The sequence below is a fragment of the Tiliqua scincoides genome, chromosome 5 (assembly GCF_035046505.1).
Source record: "Tiliqua scincoides isolate rTilSci1 chromosome 5, rTilSci1.hap2, whole genome shotgun sequence".
NCBI lineage: Eukaryota > Metazoa > Chordata > Lepidosauria > Squamata > Scincidae > Tiliqua > Tiliqua scincoides.
Window position 1 is genome coordinate 84668090 of NC_089825.1, and position 24310 is coordinate 84692399.

Here is a 24310-nt window from a genome sequence, read left to right on the forward strand (position 1 = left end):
TTATTGTCAAGTTGTAATAAAATTTCACCCTTGTCCTAGCATTTACAAAGCCTTTTTAGATAAACATTCATGGATGGGCACAAAGGCCTGAAGGGTGCCCATCTAAGCGAAATGTTAATAACCATGTCGCTACAAGAAAAAAATTCTTTGTGCTTCTAATAGCATATTCTGCCTGAAATGAATACCCACAGTAATGAGCTAATATTTCTGTTGTGTATGAAAACATTATCAGATTTGCCTTGTTTACAGCAGGCAGAGGTGGGAAGTAACATGGCACACCAGGAGAATGAAAAAAAAAAACCTAGTTTTCAAAAGCAGTCTCTGTTTCAGAGCACACCAACCTTATCTTTTGTAGAAGTCTGGAATCCCTTGATGTGCATTGCCCTGGGGGGGGGGGCTAAACAATGGTCCTCTGCAGAGTTTCCCTGCAGCCCCCAGGAGAGGATCAGTAAGGTTTCCAAGTCACCATTTTCTCACCACCAACAGGGCACCACTGTGCATACTCTGGTGGCAACACTCCAAGAATGCACCTCGGTTCAAACAACAGATGTGATCGATGCTGCTGTCAACTCCGTGTTACTCTGTGTTTACCCTTGCTCTCTATAGGTAGCTGTTCTACAGGTGAAGATATTGTGCAGAACCCAAAGGCACTCACTGTGCAGAACCCAAAGGAAGCCTGCCTGCCTGCCTGCAATGCCCGGTGTGAGCTTAGGTGTTGTCCAGCAAAGGGAGCAATTCTAACCAAACTTCTAACCCTGACATAGCTGTGCCAATGTGGCATGCACTGTATCCTGTAGTGGGGAGACAGTCAAGGGGGCCTCCTCAAGGTAAGGGCATGTTTGTTACCTTACCTTGAGGCTGCGATGTGGGTAAGTCAGTGCTCAGAGGTTGGTTAGGACTGCGCCCAAAGTTGCTGACCTACCTGTTCCAGAGGCCCCTGTGGCTTTGCAAACTCTGTGAGCCAACTGGTGCAGCCAGACCTCACTGGCACGTGTGATTCGGTTGTCTGTAGCATAACTTGCAATGCTGTAATAACACTGGTGGGAAGAGAGAATGGGTAAACTGAGTGTTTCTCTTTCAGTTCCTGCTCTATCACTGATGGTTGGCAACCTTCAGTCTCGAAAGATTATGGTATAAGCCTACAGCACCCGGTATTCCCAGGTGGTCTCCCATCCAAGTACTAACCAGGCCTGACCCTGCTTAGCTTCCAAGATCAGACAAGATTGGGCATGTGCAGGGTATCACTGATACCCTTAAATAAAAACTTTGATTAGCACTATTGTTATCTTTCTTGGCAGGAATGAATTGCTTCTTCGCACCTTGGTTTTTTTCTTACCTTAGTTGGCCACTCTGGTGGGGAGGAGCCTCTCTGCTCTTACAGTGTGCAGCATCCTCACTCCATGGCTCCTTGGGCCCCTCAGTGATTATGAGCCCCCTGTGCTGTGATGGTGTATGGCAGGCAGTTGCAGGGGGACAAGGGGGTGGCAGAATGACAGCTATGCCAATAGGTGCTAGTTCCTAAGGGCACAGTGTGTGTATTAGTGAGGCTAGATGGGTAGGCCACAGAGGGACATGTTCTGTGTCACATGCCAACCCAATGGTGGGCCCATGCAGCATGCCCTACCTTCTCAGCCATGTGTGCCTGTGGCTGGATGGTTGGTGAGCAGCTTTGTGGAGCAGCTGGCATGGGTTCTAGACCTGCTTCCCCCTCTTTTTTTGTCTCTCTCCTAGGTACTTCTGGCCAGTCATGCAAAAAGTGCTTTTCTGATTAGGGCAAGTCTTGTGGCTGGGCTTGAGCCTTTGTTGCCTGACTCCCAGCCTACATCATTGTGCAGTGAACTACCAGCATCCTGCACAGCCTGAGTCCGGTTGAAATTCCCCTTGCAACTCCTCCCAATCTCTCCCCTCGAAAAAGTGTTCCTTCCAGCTGGTGAGTGCTTGAACTCTTGGCATGGAAAGAATTGCGTGTTCACTTCACATGGCTGCCTTCTTCTGAGGGGGGCTATCTTCCCATCCTTGCTCTATGGCAGGGGTGCTCACACTTTTTTGGCTCGAGAGCTACTTTGAAACCCAGCAAGGCCCGGAGATCTACCAGAGTTTTTTTTACAATGTTCACGCCATCATAACATATAACATTTATGTGTACAATGTATGTTGGTGTACCTTGAGCCCCACTGAGTATAACAGGACTTACTCCTGAATAGACATGCCTAGGATTAGGCTGTGAGGCTGCAATCCTAGCCACACTTACCTGGGAGTAAGGCCCATTGAGTACAATGGGCCTTACTCCCAGCGTTTCCTCCCAGAGGCACCTGAAGGGGGGGTTGGCACTCCGCGATCTACTCATTTTGCCTCGCGATCTACCGGTAGATCGCGATCCACCTATTGAGCACCCCTGCTCTATGGTATTCAAAGAGTGTTCCTTGAGTGCATGCATTTGTGCAAGTGGGCTAAGGGGACTTAAACCCTGCATGCAGAGATTCCTGGCAGCTCCTTACTTTGGTCCCTTTGCTACTGATGCCACAGTAGCTCCTGTAGGGGGCGGAGTGCTGTGTCATCCTTATGTCACGTATATTAATGTCCTTGGGGCATCACCACATGGTTTGGAGGGGTGACTGTTGCTGTGTTGTTCACTCCTAGTGACTAGCAGAGGAGCATCCCCCAGCAATGGCTACTAATTGGCCCTGTGCCTGCCTTGTCCCCTGCTCAGTTCACCCTAGTGGCACTTATCTAGCTATCAGTGTTGGGGTTGGGTATATATGGTGGTTGGCTCCTTAGACATTGCATCAATGATGCACTGATGACAGGGTGATGCTCCATAGATAATGGGCTGTGTCAGGGTTTCCATGGACACTGGGTGTATAATGGGGAATGGTTTCATGACCATTAGTTGTTGCCTAAGGAGGGCTATGCTGGCATGGTGTTGCCTTGGGTGGGCTTAGGATATGGTGGTTATAGTGCCAGCGGTGGTATGCTCTCTGAATAGGACTGTGGCCTTAGGCCCAAATCCTAACCAACTTTCTAGCACTGGCATAGCAATGCCAATGGAATGTATACTGCATCCTGCAGTTGGGTGGCACTCACAGAGGCCTGCTCAAAATAAGGGAATGTTTGTTCTCTTACCTTGGAGCTGCATTGTCCTTATGTCAGTGCTGTAAAGTGGGTTAGGATTGCGCCCTTAGTTATTCAAACTTAATGTGTGGGTAGTATATTTACACATGCTCCCCAAGCTACGTGTATCTGACTTACCAAAATCCAAGTTAGATCTTTTGCATAAGCATAGAACATCCTTTGCTGGTGTGTCCACACAGGTTTGATTGTGCTGGGCTGGGAAAACCCAGTTGTTCTTACCTACATCGGTTTCAAGTTACATATAGACCTCTGAACCTTTCCATAAGTAGGGGACTCGTTGTAATTAGTCTTCTTAATTCCTTTCTCTCCAAGTAGGACACAAACTTTGCAAAAGTTGCAAAATGCTGTTTAAAGAAAAAGTGATATGAAACTTCTTTAGCTGTAAGTGAAGTCAAAGCATAAACTGGATTTAATACACATCATGGAGAAGTGTGAGCATTGTCATGATGATACTCAACAGTGAACATTTCAGTAACCCAGCAGAAAAAAATCTAGCTCCTATGAATGTTAGTCTTTCCCATTTCTTTTTGTTCTCTCCAGTGTTTTTCAACAAAACTTTATAACTTCTTTTTACGTACAAGAAAACATTGTCCTGTTTTCAATTCACCTTTCTAAACATTTCAAAGAACTAAATAGCCACTATTGCACAGACATTTGAAATTCACTATATTATATGGGCACCAGGAGCCAGACAAAATTGTGACCAAGGAAGAAATTTCAGATGGAGAGAGGCAATATTTGTCCACAATAAAGACTCCACAGTAGCGGCTGGGGATTCATTAATCACTTTCCTCGATGAGATGGCAGCAAGTTGTTGCACTTCAAGATGCTATTTGAACCAGCTTGTACTCCCTTCCTCCCCCGGGTCAGGCGCCATTTTTCCTCATTGCTTTCTAATGGGAAGTCTTTTATCATCCTCCATAGTTGGGGAAAATGTCTCTCTCAATTTCTCCCCGCAGCTTTGGAATCTAACGTAAAAAAGCCAATCTTGTTTTCAATTTTGTCTTTGTCACTGTCTGTTGCACAATTCTCTCCCTTGGTTGATATTCTGAGGTAGCAGAAGAAAGCAAAGAAAATCTTTGGAGATGTTATGCTAGTGGCATTGGTAGTTCTTCTCAGGAGTGTATATATGACCAAGCACACACTAGTTATTACCAGTAGTTGTAATTGTAGTGGAAGTGCATGGGAGAATATTATCCTATGTGGCAAGCAATAGGTGCTCTACTACCTCAAGCATTAAAGGCACAATCCTAAGCACCCTTTTGGCCGATGCAAGTCCCTTGCACTGGCCAACAAGTGTTGTGAAAGTATTGTAAAGTACTCTTGTGCCACTCTTTGGGGAGATAGGCTGGCGCATGAATGTGCGCTGGCCTCCTCACGCTGACGTGGGCCCCAGGGATGGGTGAGTTTGCATTGGCCGACCTCAGCCAGTGCAGGGGTCTGGGGGGTGTGGGGAGGGCAGGGGGGAGGCGGGAGGGAGGCATTTTGGGGCGGGGGAAGGACAGATGGCAGGTGTTCCCGGGGTGGACAGGGAGCAAGAGGTGGTGCAGGTTCTGGGACTTATGCCGAATCCTAACCCCATTACCGGGTGGCCCAGGGCAGTCCCAAGCTGTGTGGCTATGCGCCACCAATTTCGGTGGTGCAGAGGGCCAATTGGGGCTGCTGCAGCTCTCCCTGGGGTAGGGGGAAATAAGACAGACTGAAACTTGGGTTGGGTATAGCACAGGCCCACCGGCCTGCCTGTTCCAGCATAAGTTAGGATTGCCCTGTAAATCTTATAAGGTCAAATGTACACAACATGTGTCTGATTCTCATTTGTGTATATCCACCCTGTGAACTGGAATTACAGTATAACGCTCCAGATTTACCTTTCCAAAAGTAATATATATTCCAATGAACATCAGTATCAAACTGAAGCTTGCTGATTCTCTAGCACCATTGGTGATATTCAGTCTTGTGTATAAGGATTTGTGAAATGAAATTAAGCAAGAAAAAGGCTGGACATTAGAAACTGAGCCAGTGATGAAGATGATAAAAAACTCTGCCTTTTTAATGTATTTTATTTGATAACACAGGTGGGTTCCTGTGCCTGCTGATTCAGGTCCCGATCCTATTGGGCTCCTGCCGGCTCAGCTCCAGCATTCAGTGTCACAAACAGATCATAAGGCACGCCTGCAACACTTACCACTGGCCGGTGCCAGTCTAACACAAGCCTATGGTGAACCAGTGCTGGGTAGAGGCCAATCAAATGCCGTTGTAGCTCTGGGTGAGCACTGGGTGGTGGAATGATGACTCGGGGAAAGGGGAGGCATTCTGGGGTGGGGGAGGGCAGAGGGAGGACAGGAGAAGGCAGGGCAGGGGTGGGAGTAGGGTAGGATGGGTGGAGATGGCGGCAGGCTCTGCTGCCATATCCTGACCACCCCTCCTGACCCAGGAGACCCAACATGGGTCTCTGATTCTGTGCCCACTCAATAGCGGGCACAGATCCAAGGGAACCCATTGGGGCCGTGGGTCTTACATGGGGGGTAAGGGAACATAGGCACCTTTACCCCAAGGAGACCTGGCGTTGCTTCCCAGCCCCACTGGATATAGTGGTCACTATTTCGTTACCACCGCAGCCCTGGGTGCTGAGAAGCATTGAATTAGGCTGCCCATTATCCGCGGATCCAGGGGCTGCACCCATTAGTATTCCTTGAAAGCTTACCAGCGAAGTGTTTTTTGCTTTAATGGGTCGCTATAAGCATGCAAGTTTATAGCACAGTGTGGGCAGGCTGCTGGCAGCCTAAATGCTTGAAGAGTAGATCAAAGATTAACAGGAAACAGTTACCTTTTGCTTCCTTTTAACCTTTGATCTAGTTTTGTTAAGCATTCAGGCTGCCAGCAGCCTGCATGCTATAAGCTTGAATACTTAGAGCGACCCGTTAAAGCAAGAAACACTTCGCCAATAAGCTTTTAAACATGCTAATGGGTGCACAGGCGGGGACATGTGGGAGGTGCTATTAATATAAGCATCCCCGTATCCGCGGGGAGGTCCCTGAAACAGATCCCCCGCAGATACAGGAGCATGCCTGTACACCAAAACTGAATTTGCACTTGGAGAGCCTATTAAAATCTGATTAACAGATTGATTTACAGCACAACCCATAATCCAGCTAAACCGAAGCATTTGGAATGTAAAACACAGTAATCCCACAGATTTCAACAGGATTAAAATATCCAAGTTTAAAAGGCCTGCAATGGCATGGCTGTTAATTTGTAATTTAAGGAATGGAGCAGCTCACATTGCTGAAAAGCAACAAGAGGATTGAAGAACCCTCTCATCACATCACTATTTCCCCAGTACCTTGAACAGCTTCCGCTACACAAAATTCAGAAAGCTAGGAGTTATGGATACTATCAACCTAGTGCCTAATTCGTGACTCATAGAAAAATGAAGATGAAATTCTATAGGATACTTAACAATGTTGAGCAGCTGTCCACATTTAGAATGAAAATCACATTGTAAATTTATTGTTGAGAAGTAGTATAGAAATATTCTAAATAAATTTAAAAAGTGAAGTGGTAAAATGATAAAATCCCCACTGTCCCTTCCACCAACAAAACTGTCTTCTGTCCAAGTTCCCTATTCCGTTCCACAAAAGCTAAAAACATTTTTTTCCTTCTTAGTTATCTTGATTTGGGGATTTTTTTTCAGCGGTTGCAGTTTTTTTTTTTTTTGCAGGGTTTTAAAAATGCTTTTATTGCCATTGCTGCCATTTTGTTTTATTGTGTTGTATTTTTTGATTATTGAGTGTAGCACTTTATTGTTTTAATGTTTGTGTGGGCATGAATAATCTGTATACTATCTTTGGAAGTCACCTTGAGTGCCCTAAATAATTCAGAGAGGGAAAGGTAGCATATACATATTTTAAATAAATATTGTCACACCTTCATGACTTCTCCCACTAATATCCCTCCAAAATTCCTCCCACAAATTTTCTTTTCACCCACACAGATTTCCTGTCCCAAATAGCCTTACAGTAATTTCCTTCCACTTCCTCTTCTGTCTAGCACACTACACTTTTCTATTTTACTCTTCATGGAAGCCTCATGTAATCTGTAAACCAGCTTTTCTCAACACTCCCCCCCCAGTATCACCTTGTGTGGTCCACCTATTGGCAGTGCTACTGGAAGTAACTGGTGATGAGGTTGTTGCCAGTTACTTCCAAATTGGGAGGCGAGACGCCATGCGACAAACTCTGGTAAGAAGCTCAGGGCAGATAGGAAGGTTTTTTTGAGCATGCAAAAAGCACATGCTGGAACTCTGCCAACCAAGGCTACAATCCTATCTACACTTTTCTGGGAGTAAACTCCATTGACTATGGAGTCTGAGTAGACATGCATAGGACTGGGCTCCAAGTCTACTACCGCTGCCTGTCATGTTACATTGCTGGGCATGCTGCTAGGTTGTGGGGGTGGAGCCTGTGGGTCTCATGAGTACTACTGGATACCACCTCAAGTACCACCAGTAGCACTAGTAGTACCAGTACCAGTGGTACTTGTACCAGTGGTACAAGGTTGAGAAACCCTGCTGTAAACTGAAACAGAGCTGTAAACCAGTGTTTCCCAAGATTTGTTCCCCCACTGTACCACTTCACATGGTGCACCTGTTCAAAGTACCACCAGAAGTAACTGGTGATGATTTTCTGGGTTGGGAGGCCAGATGTGACATGCCAAACACCTGTAAGAGGCTCAGAGTGGACAAAAGGGCTTTTTCAAGCATAGAAAAGCATGCTTTAGCGCTCTTGTCAGCTGAGCCGAGCCTGCTACCTGTTTGTTGCATTGCCATCACTGGTCTTACAGCTGCTGGGCAGCAGGGGTTCAGGGGTCTTGCAAGTACCACCAGACACCACCTCAAGTACACAGGTGGTACCCCTACCAGTAGTTGAGAAACACTGCTGGAAACTGTTCTCCAAATCTTTCCCATCTCAGTTTCATCATGGCACTCTTTTCATCAAACTCTCTCCCTATAACCTAACATTCACCCCAGATTTAGCCCCCCATCCCCCCATTATATTCCTCTTTCATACTGAAATATTCCAATTTCCATTTACTCTTTATTGTCACAGTAACAATAATACTATTTATTGCATCCCTCCATTGCTCCCAACAGCTTTAGGGTGCTACTTCTTCTCTCCCTATCCCATTCTAGAAGAAAACTCCTATCCGATTTAAGACATTTGTGCCCAATGTTGCATCTATGCAACAGGGGTAAAATGTGTATGCCTGTGGGCTGGGCAGATATGGGTTAAATTTAGCTCTCTATTAGGGCACAATCCTAGGCATGTCTACTCAGAAGTAAGTCCCATTGTGTTCAATAGGTCTTACTTCCCAGGACAGTGTGGGAAGTTCCACTGTAGTTAGTGAGGCTTACTCCCAGATAAGTGTACCCAGGACTGCAGCCTTACAGCCCAACCTTCTACATGTTTCCTCAGAAGTGTTGGCATCCTTCAGTCTCAGAAGACTATGGTGTCACGCTCTGAATGGTGGTTCTGGAACAGAGTGTCCTCTCCAGTGCACGAAGCCTGGGTAAAGTAGGTATGGAGGATAGGCTGTTACCCATGCAGCAAATCCCCCCTCTCCACGTCCATGAGTCCCATCTACGACAAGTACAGCCAAACTGAGGGCCTATTCTTATCCCCAGCCCCCAGGGGATAGGTTCCATTATAGTCAATGAGGCTTACTCCCAGGTAAGTGTGCCTAGGATTGCAGCCTTACAGCCAAACCCTCTACATGTTTCCTCAGAAGTAAGTCCCATTATAGTCAATGAAGCTTACTCCCAGGTAAGTGTGCCCAGGACTGCAGCCTTACAGCCCAACCCTGTACATGTTTCCTCAGAAGTAAGTCCCATTATAGTCAGTGAGTCTTACTCCCAGGTAAGTGTGCCCAGGACTGCAGCCTTAACCTCCCTACTTTCCCCCAACTTTCTTCTCAGAGGTGTCTCTCAGAACCCCCCCAATCAAATAACGAATTCTCTGCCTTCTCTGCCACCCCTCCCTATGCCCCGCCCCTTTAACGTTCCTTAACCGCCATCTCAGGCGCATAGCCCCGCCTATACCTGCCCGACACCACCATCCCCACCGAGCCTCAGACGGACTCGCCCTTCCCCTTCCACCTGCCCTCGCCTCCAATCAGCAGACCTGGGCAGTCAAAGCTCCAGAGCAGGGCAGGGCAAAGCTGGGCGTGGCCGCGAAATCCGCGGCCCCGCCCTCTCACGAGCGGCGCGGCCAATGGGAGCCCGAAGAGGCGGGGCTTGTGTCCATGGGGACCAGGGCCGGGCGCAGGCAAGGGCTCTGTTCAACCCCATTGTTCGTTTCGGCGAGTCACTTGGAGCGGGGCGGAGTGGAGTGAGAGGCAAGCAGGGCGGTGGCGACGGGGCCGGCAGGTGGGTTCTGGAGGGGGGAGAGGGAGAGCCGTGGGGTGTGAGTGTCTGTGGTGGTGTTTGGCAGCCCCAGGGTGGGGGGTAGTTGGGAGAGCAGTGGGGGAGGAGGAGGCTCTTGGTAGGGCTGGGTCTCCCCTGTGGTTGGGCAGCCCCACAGAGTGCTGTAGGGTTAGGGGTGGGGTGGCCAGGGAGAATTCGCATTGGGGGGGCTGCCCCATAACAATGAAGTTATCTGTGGAAGAAAAGGGGGAAACTGTGTTGCCTCCTTGTAGGACGAGGGTGTGGGGGGCGAGCAGAGCCCTTCTGCTCTAAGTTTGCCCTGGGGAGGGGTCATTCCTGGGGTGCTTATAGGCTTGGGGACCTGCTGAAGGAGAAGCGGGGGGAGGGGGCTAGGAGTGTCCTTGGGGCTGGGGTAGAAGAACTAAGATGTAGGCAAAGGGATTTGGGGGAGAGTCATGGGGACAGGTAGAGCTGCATCCCTCTCAGGTGGAGGGGTGCCCTCTGGGGGTCTGCAGAGGGTTAGGGGAGCTGGTGCAGGAGACCTACTGAGTTGAAGTGGGGAGGGGCTGCTTAGGTCATCCTTACATAGGGTTTGAGTTCATCAGGCTGATTCAGCTTCACTCTTTGCAGCCAGGGTGGGGCTGAAGGGGGGGATGTAGGGTGGAGTGGTAAGTTCTCGCAAACTGGGGTGGTAAGAGGTGAGCTGTGAGGAACCAGGTAGCAGAGACAGCAGAGGTGAGAAGAGGACAGTGGGATGGTGGGGGAGAGGCTGAAAATGAATTGTAGCAGAAATGCAAGAAGTCTGTTGTGGGGAGTGAGAAGCATGGATCAAGTGACTTGGGGTTATGTGTCTGTGGGAGTGGAATTCTGTGTCTGAAGATAAAAAAAAAGTTTTATGTTGTGTATGGGATTTCTTTGATATGGTCAAAAGCACATAGTGACAGGAACTTGTAGTGGGGAGCCCACTGCAGAAACTGTGGGACATGATTGAGAATGAGCAGACTGTCATAGACAGTGGTGTAAGGATTTTCTGTCTGGGGGAAGGAGAAGGTAAGAGTGTAAGCATTCCTCTCCTATTTGGGGGGTGGGGAGGAGAGAGAGAAAAAGAGACATAGACAAGACAGACACAGGCAGAAGACAAATAGCATCTAGAGTCCCAAGGAGATTCCTTGTTGGGATCTGTTTTTAGTACCAGTTGGGAGTTGGTGTCCTTGAAGGTGTCACATGTTTTTGGCCACAGAACTTTGTGGCACATTGATAGTAAGAGTGAGGTTCAATGGTGGGCTCAAACCCTGTAAACACAGATTGTGGTTTACTGAAGCAAGGCGGTAACTGTGAATGAACTCTGAGGGAAGGGTTGGGTGTGTTTAGTTTTATTTACTTTGGAATTTGCAAGAATCTGTTTTCATTAAATTGTGAGTTTCCACATCTTATATTTGTATTGGCATTCAGGGCTGAAGTAGTTCATGTCCCTATCTATGGCACTTGAATCCCTTCCTCCGCCAGTGGGGGAGGGAATATGTTTTTGCTCGCTGCCTTCTGAGTCCAAAAGCAACATGCATGTTGTCTAAAAGTTTCTTGTGTGGCTTGTAATGTTCCTTTGTGGGTAAGAAGCATCAAGCTCCTTGACTCACAACGTATTTTAAAAACTTGTTTGTGTGGTCTCTGCATTGACCTATTGTGTGTTGCAGTTTCATAATCCAACTTATCTGTCCTAGACACACCCTTTGGTCTGTGTTGTCCCAGAAGCAAATTGCTCATCATTCTTCAGCCATTTTAAAGAGTCTTCTGTTAAAGCAGAGAGCAACTTTGTATGCAAGTTGGAAATGGGAGAAAATGTTGTCCTTCTCTGACCATCACCTCCTTCAAAAATGCAGATACTTGATGTGCTTTGGGATGCATGTTTTGGAGAAAGCAGAATTCCTGTTTCTCTAACATCAGAACATACTTGCAAAAATGTCCGTTTTTGTTGTTGTATTCAGTTTTGTTTTGGCACAAACTATGCAATAAGGGAATAAACTGCACTTTCTGTTAATGTTGCATGTACAGCCCAAAGAGAACCCCTTATCCTTTAAATATATTCAAAGGCTTTCCTCTCTTTACATCCCCCAAATTTTCAGATTGTGTTGTAAAAATCTTTGCCAGTCTCTCTGCAGTAAGCTTGTTACTTGGCTTACTCTGTTAATTGGCTTGTGATGACTTCTAGGAAGTTATTTTGTTGCCAAAAATACATGTTCTTCAAAGGGCCTCTTAAAATCTGTATAAATGTGCACCAATCAAAGTAGTTAATTGCAGAGTAGCAAATGTTTCTGAATTAATATGAATATGAGTAGCATCTTGGGTTCTGGAATGACAACCTCTCTTTACAAATTACTTGGATTCTTCTGATTTGGAAGAAAACTAAGGATGCTACAGATGAGCAACCTACTGGTGAAGGTGAAACTGAATTTGATGGGAACTTGGGAACCTAAAGAATTATCTCGGGCATTATCAAAATCTGTTAGAACTAAAAGGCAAGCAAAGTTGGGCAGTGATGTTCAAGTTTAATTAGTCATTGCTGATTGATTTTTAGTCTGTCACCAAATTATGTGAGATGCTCAGCTCACATCTATATTAACTGGTTCTCAGTGTTCACTTTTACTAGTATTGTCTTGCCCTTTTTTTTCTTCAAGCAGCCTTGCAAAAAGGGAACTGGATTTCTCTGTTGCTGCAGAATTGCTGCTGGTTACCTGAGGGGCTGTAGTCTTCTACGAACTTGTCTCTTGCAATGCTAATACAGTCTTGGGCGTTCTGATTTTTAAAAATAGTTTTTCTATGGCTTATGGCATGGTGTGCCGCTGTACAACCACTGTTCTCAGTGAAACTGTTGCTTAGAGCATAAACGTCTTGACATGTTCACTTTCTGATGCAGCTGTATTATTACTCTTTAAAAGATCCAAAATGCCATGCATTCTGCTGCTTTGCCTGTGTGCTGGGTGAGTCATATGGGAATCTTGCTGTGTTTTGCAAGACGCAGGTAGTGTTTTGGAGAATGGAAATGGGAAGCCCATGTATGTGTTTGGTCCTGTCTTTTCCATTTTTCCCCGCCCCACACATTCAACCTAGCAATTTTTGACTGAGTTATATAAAGGACAGTGCTGTGTCTGTTTATGGGCTAGCAGGAAATGCACTGTTGTGATTAGAGAAAAGGAAGTGGGTGTTTGGAGCTCAGATTCCCTCCTGATGGTTCTGGTGTGGTGCTTCTATGACCTTGGAATAAGCGGTTCTACTGTGAAATATATGGTAGGAAGGTTACATAGTGCTTATATTGGAGCTTAACAAGTTCACTTTGGATCCTGAAGCCAGAAAAAATTTTCTATTTTCAGGGTTTAACATGTTAACAGTTAAAAATATTCTCACATCCCACCAGTGAATGGTATAAATGGGATTTTATTAGGATCAAAGAAAAATATCTGGATCCTGCTTTCCACTTGACACTCCACCTTCTCACCCAGACACACCTTAATTTCCTCTCATTTTATTTGAAAAACAACCAGTGTTGCTTTCTGTCTTCCCACCTAATTGCATCTTTTTTCTTTTTTTATTTTGTCAGGGTTGGGGGGGAACCCCCTGCTCTGCTACTTAACTTTCAGAGCTGCTGAAACCCAGCCATTTGTTACATGCCAGGATGCAATCTTTAGTCACCATGGTGACCTGGCACCCTGATTTGTTGTGCCCTGACTTTTAGATGTACAGGGATTAGGAACTGTACACTAAAATAAAACATGTTCTGTGTCTGGAAACATGAATTGTTTGTGAAAAATGTTGTCAGACTAACAAATTTGTGTATAAGATTTATTTTGCTTTTGCAAACATTGGTTGTATGGGTCATATTGGAATCCTTTATTCCTTCTTGAATTCAGCTTAGGTATTTGGGGCAGAAGGAGATGGATTGGGATTCTGAAGGTGATGTGATCCTGTAAATAGGATGCTTTGGCTGGGATTTGGTAGTGAAAGGTTTATATATCTCCTTTGTTACAAAATAGTTGTTTGGTAGTTGTGGTCAAATTGCATGTTGTCTCAGTACTCCAAACTCTGCAAACAGAATTAGGACAAATAGAAACACTGGTAATTCACTTAATGTGTTAAGTGATTTATAAACAATTAGTAGAAGTGATGGCTAAAAAGTATGTAGAATATGTAGTGCACCCTCTTTCAAGTTTCTAGTATCTTGAATTTACTTACATACAGAAAGAGAATGAGCTCTTGCTTATGTGTAACTGAATTCTTCCATGAAAGTGTGCTTGTAGCATGTTTTCTTTATTTTCATGAAACCTGTAGGTTTGCTCCTTGTTTTAGGAGCATCCTGATGTGCTCCTCTGTGGAAGTTGTCTTTGGCCTCAGGTTTGCTGCTAGTTTTCAGTTGGGGACTTCTTTTTGTACTGCTGTCTCTAGGTCCTGGCAGAGGGTGAGGCGAAGGGTGTTCTAATTGCATTAGCCAAATGATTCGCTTAATTAATCAGGCTTCTAGCATAGATGAAAAGGATAAGGCTGGGGAGTTGCCTGGGAAAGAAGAAGCTGCTTATAATAAGGAGCCTGAAAAGAGAAATCACTGTAATAAAAGGCATGCAGGCATGTATGTGCAAGCACCACTGTGTGCCTTCCTCAAAGAGCCAAGCAGATCTTACATTTAAGCCCAGGCTTGGGCCCAACCAATATAAGAGAGAACACTGTGAGCATTGAAATTCTGTATAGAATACTGTAATGAATTTTACAGACATGACTTTAAACAACCTTGAGCAAGCATATTGGAAGCTGGTCAGTTTTTTCCCTTCCCACGCACCCCCTCTAATGTTTCATGGTGTCTTAGGACTACATTGTTTGAATATCCCCATTTCCTGTTAGGGCAATACAGTACTATGATTTTGTTTTCCTTCCTCTCGTGTTTTTTATGTCTGTTCCTAGTGATATAACTATCTTCATCATTATTTTCAGCCACAGTCTTAAATTTGCTGAAACTTAAGGATGGTGGTGAAAATTTGAATTATCTGGGCTGAATGTGATTCATTTTACTGCAAACACAATTAACCTCATTTTTAAAAGGGGTGCAGTGGGCCAACTTCCTGTCAGAATTTAGGTTGGAACTGTATCTTAATGTAGTTTTGGTCCTGGAGGGTGTTTGCATCTCTTAGATTATTGAACTACCATACTTGTGATCCTGGAGACGTTGTAACTTTAAGTCAGTTTATCTCATCTTGGCTATTATTGCAAAATTTGCATAGAAAGACTGCATTCAGAGATTATATCCACTGTTTGAATAAAAACATCCCAGTTCTTAGAATTTACTTGTTTCGGTATTCTGATTGTGGTATCAGCTGCCAGAAGTGGATAGAAACCATGTTAAGTATGGGCTGAGTTGCACCTTGTTTGCCTGTGGTAAAGCATGACTTTACCATAAGCATGGTAAATCGCATGACTTCATTCCTAAGAGCTAGTCAGACCAGAAACGCTCAGTCCATTTCCACATGTCCAGATTGGTTATTCCTTTACTTTTTCAAAAGGAAAATCAAACACATGGAGTTGACAATTTGAGGTTTCCTGGGAAGGTTTTTCAGAGGGCAGCTGGGTTAGTACTTAAAACAGGCAGGATTGACCTCATTCCCCTGAATGGAGTGGGGAAGGTAAAGCTTCTATAATTGTGATTGTAAGGGCTTTGTTTCACAAGGTGTGGCCTGCTGCAGCAAGTCATACCTTCTTTCTGCCCAGGGGAGAGAAGAGAAGCTCCTTTGTAGCTCATGCTTTTGTTTCCTTTCTTTTTTTAATTTATCTGTGTAGATTGCATCAAACAGTTGGAAGATGCTAGAAATCTGCACTCATTGTTTCAGCTCCCAGGTTCTTGGTTCATAATTGAGTCAACCATAATTTGTAGAGAGAATATGAACTATGTACCCGATGTGTTCTTACTGAGAGTTGGATTGCTGTATGGTGCAATTTGGTAATCTGTAATAAGCAAAACTTCCCATTTTGCTTATTTGCCTGTTGTGTGTCAAATGTTCTTCAGAATAGGATTTTCCAAAGTGATCAGGCGAGGGGAGGGCTTGTGTCAGGTATACTTGTGTTGAGGGACAAATCTGGCTAAAATTGTGTGAATGGAACTGTTGGTAACGACATAGTGGTTTGGCAGCAAGAATGGTTTAGTAAAAGTCTCAATGACCTGGAATTGGGGGGGGGGGAGCATTTTGCTGCAGTTCTCCATGCAGAGGCTGGGTGGCTATCCGTTGGAATGTTCTCAATCTGAATTTCTTGCATCAAGCGGGAAGATGGGCTACATCAGAGACCAAGGGCTCCATGAGCACGCCATAAAATGGCTGCCATCTGCTTAGCATTGTACCACTCCATGCATGCGTCGCTACACTGGGGCTCCCCAAGACTCCACACATTTGATGGTGGGGCTCCCCGAGTCTTGGTTTAGGAGTGTAAATGTGTATAAAGACCAAAAAGATTGGGAAGTGCTGTGGCGGATGACTTACAGGACCCCCTTCAAACACTGGAGGAGTGGTGTAGTTGAGGGGTGGTAGGGAGGATGTGTTGCAGCAGAAGAGGAGCAAGCAGCCATGCAAGCCCCACTGTTTTCTGAGAAAGTGTCTGTCTTCGGGCCATAACCTCTCGGAATGGGAGGAGCTACGCCTCTTTAGGTGGCACAGATCCAAGTAGCCTCATTGGGGCTGTTGCAGTGTTACCCAGAGTAAGGGGAAATGAATTTCCCTTGCCCTGGGCTGAGCTATAGACAGCCCCAATCCTACTCTGGGTACAGGGCAGTTCAGCTGGCCTACCCGTTCCAGCTCGGGTTAGAATTGGGCTGTGAGTTGGATTGGGATTGGGTGCATTAACAACAAACCTTGAAGCATATACAAGAAGACTGTAGGATTGGTTTATCCTTGTTATAAACAAAATGACCAATTAATGTGGTGGGGTTAGCATTTCAAGGTGTTTTTTGCCTTACTTTCTCTTGGAGGCCTTTGCTCTGGCTTCTCTTTGAAATTGATGTGTTGAGTCTCATTGATAAAACTACGGCATACAAATTTACCATATTGTTAGCTGGTTGGAATAGTAAGATATAAGTACTTAAGACAACTGAATTAAAGGCTCAGCTGATCTAACACAGCAGGTTAGTTTTACTGCTTGTCTGCCATTTGTTTTCCAGTGAACATAGTAATATTGTAAGGGGAGACGTGTTTCTAAACATGGATTAGGCATGGGCTGAGAAACTGTAGCCAGTTGTGGCTTTCAACTTGTGTGCATTTACCAAAAATGAGTAAGCCTTGGTACATAAAGATTCCCCAAATGTATTTCCTATGATAACTTCTGTAGAGCTGTTCACTAAACATTTTGTTTCATGTACTTAATTTTCATTAACTGCTACAGGTGTTCACTCAATACTCTCTCAAAGGAGAGAAGTTAAGCCTTTTCACAAACTGGTGCACAAATAACTTTGTTTGCAAACCTTAATGCATTCTTTGAATTGAGAGATGTAGAGCCATGGCATTAATGATAAACATTCCTTTCGGGGAGGGGAGGGGAGCATCTTGCTCCTTTTAAAACATATATATTAAAACCTGTGGTTCATAAATGAATAGATGGATCTAACAATGGATGCAGTGAAAGCTTTCAGCCTGTCTAGTTCTTTGCTGATGTTTATCAAAGTAGGCCGTAAAAAACACGGAAGACTCAATTAAGCTGTCTTTGGAAATGTGGACCCTGTAATTCCTCAGCTTGGAAGGCTTCCAGACAGTGTCGTGAAAAATCCATTTCCCTGCAAATTTGGCTTAAATTAACTTGGCTGCTTTTCGTTTTCTAGGGAACAGAATACCCTTCACTTTTGGTGATAGTTTCGGCAGGTTTAATAGGTGACTGGTTTCCTAGCAGACAAAGGGTCTGAATGGGGTGGCTTTTTATTGGGGGGGGGAACTGTTGTGATAACTACAAGCTTTGTCTTTAGCTCCCCTTCCAGGAAAGATGTTTTGAAGCTTGGCAAACATCTGGGCATTGTGGAAATGCTACTGAGCAGCCATTTCTGAACAATAGGTTTTTTTAATGGTCTGTTGTCTGAGCCTCTGTATGATGGGTGTGTTATTGCAGACTATTGTTGAAAAGGGTATATGCATGCATTTAATAGGTGCTAGCCAACTTGGTGTTCATCACTAAATGTAGGTGAACGTACTTGGGTTTACAGCCCTTTCTGTACATAGGGCTTGGCGGGGGTAAGTAGAGAGCTTTCTGCTCTTACGGTTTGTCATCTTCAAATGTCCAATTCTATTTTCCTTCGAAGTGTCCTTTGACCCCTTTGGAATTTGCTGGTCTGATCTGAAGTATTGAGAGTGTTTTAAAGCTGTTGGGTTGGGATTCTAAGCATTATGAGGCTCATGTCTTGAAGATCATAAAATGTTGCTTGGGTTTTTAAATGTTGTGGTCAGCTGCTGATTTGACAGAACTCCCACTACCTTCCCCATTAAGAATTTAGCAGAAAAACTGTTTAATGTATGTTGCTATAATAATGACTTAACCTTTAGATCAGTGGTTCTAAAACCTTTAGCACCAGGACCCACTTTTTAGAAGGAGAATCGGTCAGCACCCACTGGAAGTGTTGTCATGATTGGAAGTGACATCATCAAGCAGGAAAATTTTTAAGAATCCTAGGCTGCATTCCTACCCACATTTACCCAGGAGTAAGTCCCTTTTATCATCATTGTTAAAAGCATATGCATAATGTAGCCTGTTCAAAATACAGGTCTGTAACATTTCCCCAAATGCAGTCACATACCATGGTAGCATCAAGTCTAATGTATTAAAAATAAAATATTGAAATGAATGGGGACAACAAAAAGCAAGCATGTACAGCATAGTACTCAGAACTGGCCCTTGATAAACTCTGATAAACTGCCGTAATTGTCCTTCATGAGTGCATTATTTCTTCTCATTCCCAGTTCAGGGGTGAAGAAGCTTTTCAGCAATAGCTGGTGGCATTATGTAGCTCTTGGGTTAACTCTGCCTGTACCTGTAGGGCTATGTGATGATGCATTATGGGTGGGGGCTTTGGAAAAAGCAGACGGGGTTTCCATGTAATAGCATTTGTTTCCAGCAGCTGATCTATCTTATACAATAGCTTTTGGCAGAAACCCTGCCCACGCTGCAATTCAACTATATTACAGAGGCAGTGACCTTATCTATAACTTTGGACTAATTTTTCAAGTTGTGTAATGTCGTTTCTTTATAAACAGTGCAGTGGGTGAACTATATTCAGCCCCTTTCTTTGCGACCTGCTTAGTGTATAGGTTCAGTGGCTTAGTTCCAGATAAGTTCCTTTTCTGTCTCTCCCCCCTTCCCCATGTGGAGGCTTTTTCTTCTTTTTGGGGGGAGCTCATTATGTAAGTCATTCAATGACTGCAAAACCTCATGTCATTGGCAAGTTTGTTTGGATCAAGCAAGTTGATCCATTGGCAAGTTAATGTCATTGGCAAGTTTGCTTGGTGGTGTTTTGCTGTTTGTGTCTTGCTCCAGCTGTGAATCAACCCAAAGAAACAACTGGTGGCATTTCTACTTTTGCAGTAGTTTCCGGTTGCAGTTGGAGCATTTGAGAAAACTGCTTTCCCAGTCCCAGAACAACAGTGGTCATTAAGGATGTTCACTGTAATCTTCTCCATTACTAGCAGCTGAGTTTGGAAAGTCAAATAAGCAACCTTCCAGAAACCTCAAGGCTCTCTGTCTCCAAGTGGCTGTGAATCTTAATTTCAAGTCGGTGTTTCTTGTGTATAATGTTCAGTTCTTATTATAGTATGACATAGGTATCTGTGGATTTCAAAAATTCCTAACTATGCACTTGATCAAGCCAGTGGTTCCACCTAGCTCTGTATTCTGTGTTGATCACAGCTCTGTTCTCCTATATGAGGGCCAACCCACTCCCTATTTTCCTTTCACTATCTCCTGCCAATCAGCATTGGCATGCTTGTGTGGGGGGGTCTATTGTGTTAATTAGTTTGGTTAGCAGTCCTGTCTTCCCTGAGCCTTGTGTACTTTTTTCCCTGTGGTTTGTGGCTTTGCTAGTTTAATTCGTGGACTTATTTACTTTGCAGGTGTTCTGGTGTACACTTGTTCTTCGCTTGTGATACCTTGAGGCCTGTATGGCAGGAGTTGACTGTGTATGTGTACAAGCTTGTGCTTGGGTGTTCTTGCATGTGGCTGATCCTTTGTGATTTTTGACTTGTGCCTAATTTGAGGATTTCACACTGTTTCTTGCATATTAGGCATTTCTATGCAGGATAATGTTTAAAGCATTTAAATTAAGCATTTAAGCATTTAAATTAATGCTTAATTCAAATAAGCATTAATAGTATTGACTCTGAGCACAATTACCTGGTTTCTTTAGCCTTTTTGGATTGGAAGTTGTGTCTTGTTGCAGAGGACTAGTGTCCTCATCATGGCATGGAGGTTGCGTGACTTGTTTCAAAGTCATTCATTGTTGGGATGCCTGAACTACTTCTAGCATGGCTTGCACTTGAGATCCACAGGACCTTGTTTACGTCTTAGAACGTCATTCCCTGCTGCAAGTTTTCCTAGCCCTTCAGCTCACATTCATGCTTGAGATGATGTGCAACAGTCCTAGAAACCTTGATGCTGCTTCATTGGTCTCACTCAGTGAGCAGCGCTCTCTGAACTGTCATGCTGTCTCTGTGTTGAGACACACGTAGGGCACGAAGACTGTTAGAGTGATCGGAGTTTGTCAGCCGTGTTTATTTTGATGGCCCAAAATTCACTCGCTCCTCTCCTTTGCCAGTGATGTAACAAAAGTCATTTGCAGATGGCCCGGCTGGCAAAAGGCTTCCAGCTGGGTCTATGTTTATGTGAATAGTTGCTTCAGTTGATATTGCACTTTTAACTTCTCCCTCACTTGGAAAGGAATTTGAGGAGGAAACAGGCATACAAATTCTTCTTAAAAACTGGTGACTATGCTCATTTCTAAACTGTTTGTTCATGTGAACATTGCCTCCATAGGGCCTGTTGGTGCTGGAGGGAACAGGACCCAGAAACAGTCCTCTAAAATGCAGATCAGGAAAAAACTCTGTTGCCAGAGGCTTCCGTGAACATGATCTTTCCTGTAGGAGGAACACTGTGGGAAGGGAATCCTGCCTAAGGAGTCTATGTCCTTCAAGAATATTTAATGCTACTTGCTGAAGTTCACATGAATGCAGTCGCTAATCCTTGGATATTTGGGCATGTACCCAGGAGTACTAGTTCATGTAAACGCATGAGGTGGTGTCTCTGGTTTGCAAGCCAAGTAGTAAAACATTTTTTGGCTTGGATTTTTCTTATTCCAGAAATGGTTATATGAGCAATTTAATGTGGCTAACAGCGCAGTCTTTTGCATGTCTACTCATATCTAAGTCCCATTATGTTCAGTGGAGTTTACTCCCAGAAAAGGGTGTGTAAGATTGCAGCCTAAATTATGGATATGAGCTGGACCATGTTGCAGTTGACTTTAGGACTCTACCCTCTCCTATATAGGCTGCTGGATTGTGCAAAAAGTCGAGCTCTACTTAATACCATATGCATGGCTTTGCTTCTCGTCATCAGAGCATCATGCATGTAGCTGCAAGCTCCAGCTTGGCTCTTTACTTACCCGATTAATTTTTTTTCCATAGACACCAACATTCTTGGGCATGTTCCTGCTTGTTTTTAATAAACCTTTTGTTAACATTTGCCTGTGTTGTCATAATTTTTGAAGGAGGAGGAGTTGGGAGAGAAATGGCTGCAGCATTGAAGCAAACTCAGTAGGTTGAATTACCTAGGGAGTCCCTTTCGCTTTGCAGATTCTCTGAATAAACTTGATAAAATTATAGCTGCAATTCTGTGTGTACGCTTTAGGAGTTATAATCCTATTGCGTCCAGTGGGATTTACTCACAAGTAAACAGGCATAGGATCAGAACTTTTTTTATGTAATGGTTCTCCACATGAGATTTGCAACTCCAGTGTTGTAGCCAGATTCTGCAGATCCTGGAATCTGCATGTCCACCATTATGAGTGTGGAATATAATCTTTAAACAATGTATAAACTTTTTGGCTACTTAACAGTTGTACTAAGCTCTAGCCCACTAAGGCTGCAAGCCTCAATCTAATTAGCAGATTTAGTTTTAGTTGATTAGGTGGTTAATTTTAATTGATGGCTCTGAAAGTTAAGAGCCTATTTGTTTTAATGCATTGAGGCTATTTTGGTACTGGGATGTCCCAGTAAAAGGGAATGAAAAAGAGGTTATTAAAGATGACCTTTTTCTTTCTTACAATGAACAGTAGCTTTTGTTAGGAAACTGTTCGTTCATGTGTATTTATAGTTCATCCCACCCTGGAAGCTCAGGATAAGTAGCAACAAAAATTAGGAAGAGAGAAATTGAGCAAAAATTACCTTTTCATCTTTTCAATCTAATCCTATCCTTGGGTAACATGGTGTCTGGTCTCCTGACAGAGGTATATCGACCAGAAGTATGCTTTGTCACGAAACTCAGTGTCCCCTTCAGGTGATCTAGCATCCCCTTTTGGTAAAGGTTTCATAACTAATGAGCCTCTGTATTTGGGGCATGGCTGAAGTGTTGCATGCAAACCCATACGAAAATGTAGCATTAAATTCGGAAAGTTGAAAGCAGTTTACTTTGAGTAAAGTTATCCAAAATATTTGATATGGCTACCATGGAACAGAGAAAATTGAGTTGTGGACCAGATTCATCCTGTGGGCTGGCAGTCAACAATTTCCAAACTACAGCAACCCTCATCCTAATTACTTTGTCCAGTGGTTTCCCAAACTTGTTCTACTGGTGGCTCCCTTGTCCTATTGGGCCATTGGCCATGGCTCCCCATTTCAGGCTACAATCTTATACATTGTATAGCAGGGGTGTCCAAAGTTTTTGGCAGGAGGGCCACATCTCTCTGACACTGTGTCGGGGGCCGGGGGGAAAAATAAATAATTTACATTTAAAATTTGAAGAAATTTACATACATTTACATAAATGACTATATTAAAGATGAACTTATATGAATGAAGTTCTTGAAATAGCTCAAGGCCTGTAAAAGGCCTTGCACAAAGCAAGACTGGCCTTTCCTTTGCTACCGCTACTGCATCACAGCAAGCAGTGGAAGAAGCCCTCATCCTACAGCTCATGTGAGAGGTCAGACAGTCGCCTTCATGCTGAGAGCAGATGCATTGGACCAATGCAGGCTCCAGCAGATCTCCAGAGGCTCATTGGAGACTGGGGGCTCCCTGAGGGCCGCATTGAGAGGCCTTGAGGGCTGCAAGTGGCCCCAGGGCTGGGATTTGGGCACCCCTGTTGTATAGGGTGGCAGGTTTTTCACAAGGATTCCGCAGCTCCCCAGCTGGTTTCCACAGCTTCCTGTGTAGCCACAGCTCACAATTTCAGAATTACTGGCTTTATCTTTTTTTTCACATGGACCTCACGCCAAAGCTATACATAATTTTCATACTATGTAGAGAATTATAAATCGAGTGCAGGACCCCAACTCTTGAGTACCTACCCAGCCCTGTTTGTACCTTATTGGTTTTCTAAGGGAGTTTTAGATGAGTCGGTTATTTACCTTTGAAGTTTATTACTACCCTTGGCATAACACCCTGCTTTTTTCTCAGATACATCTGATAAACAGGAGCCACCTCCCCCTGTCTCTTGGAATAATGTATATTTCATAAAATGGCTCTGCTGGGGGAGAAAGCACATTGGGAGATGCCAAGATGTTTCTAATTAGATAAAGGTTTGAAAGATCAGTTTTAAATCTGCCATCTTTGATTGGTTCCCCCCTCCAAATATCTTGACAGGCCTGTAGGCATTTCATAATGCTTCAGTCATTTTGTTCTCAAATGGTTTTCAACAAAAAGGGCAGGAGGAGATATTTTAATAGCTGAAAATCCTTCATACAGATGTGATTGTATGCAGACGTGTCTGCATCATTTAATTAGTGTGGTGGATTCGTGCTTCCTAACTGACACACAATATACTTTTTAAAGCTTGATTGCTAAATATCAAAGGAGACCTTTGGATTCTGCCATGCATACAACTTGACATAAAACTGACACTTTTAACATGCTTCACGTTTGAATGACCAAGAGCCAGCTACCCATGAAGACCTGTAAAAATTAATCTCTGTGCACCCTTCTGTGGTGAGTTTAGGAAGCCATGTGGTTTAATGTGTTGAATATCAGTTATCAGTTCATGACCCGATGGACCTTAACTAAGATAAATCACCTCAGTGGTTCCATGGTACTCTTTAGGAAAAAGGGAGGAGATGATTATACTAAAGGTAAGAATAATCTACAAAATGGGTGTCATGTTGCAATATGATAATAGTAGATCTTTAATCTGGAAAGGTTGAAGGTAACTTGCCTGGTGGAGAGAGAACCATTGGAAACAGCAGATGTGGCCAGCACTATGACACTAGAAGTGTCAAAGTGATCATTATATCTATTTGTAAAGCAGCATGTTTGTTCTTTCCATAGGACTCCCTCCTCCCCCCCTAAAAAAACTGCTTCCACATCTTGATTTCAAATATGGGAAAGAAAGAAAATGAGATGGACAAGAAAAGAAATGGACAAATGTAGTTGGGCTTTATTGTAGTTAGGCTTAAGTTTTGAGCAGGGCTGGAAGGGCATGCACAACAATTCACAGAATGGTACATTTGACAGAGGAGAGGTGACATCACATAGTCATCATGGGAACCTGTTCCAT

At 44.1% G+C, this 24310-nt stretch overlaps 1 protein-coding gene and 1 pseudogene across 3 annotated transcripts in view; one reads left to right on the plus strand and one right to left on the minus strand.

The window, feature by feature from the left end:
• Positions 1 to 1136: 1136 nt before the first annotated feature.
• On the minus strand, positions 1137 to 1252 carry LOC136655029 (5S ribosomal RNA; annotated as a pseudogene).
• Positions 1253 to 9447: 8195 nt separating this feature from the next.
• JUP (junction plakoglobin) overlaps positions 9448 to 24310 on the plus strand; it is a 60959-nt gene continuing 46096 nt past the window's right edge. For 2 of the 3 annotated variants that reach the window (XM_066627597.1, XM_066627598.1), the window contains exon 1: positions 9448 to 9556. The gene's annotated coding sequence lies outside the window, so the exon portion shown is untranslated. The remainder of the gene's footprint in view (positions 9557 to 24310) is intronic. The other variant, XM_066627599.1, reaches the window with a different exon arrangement.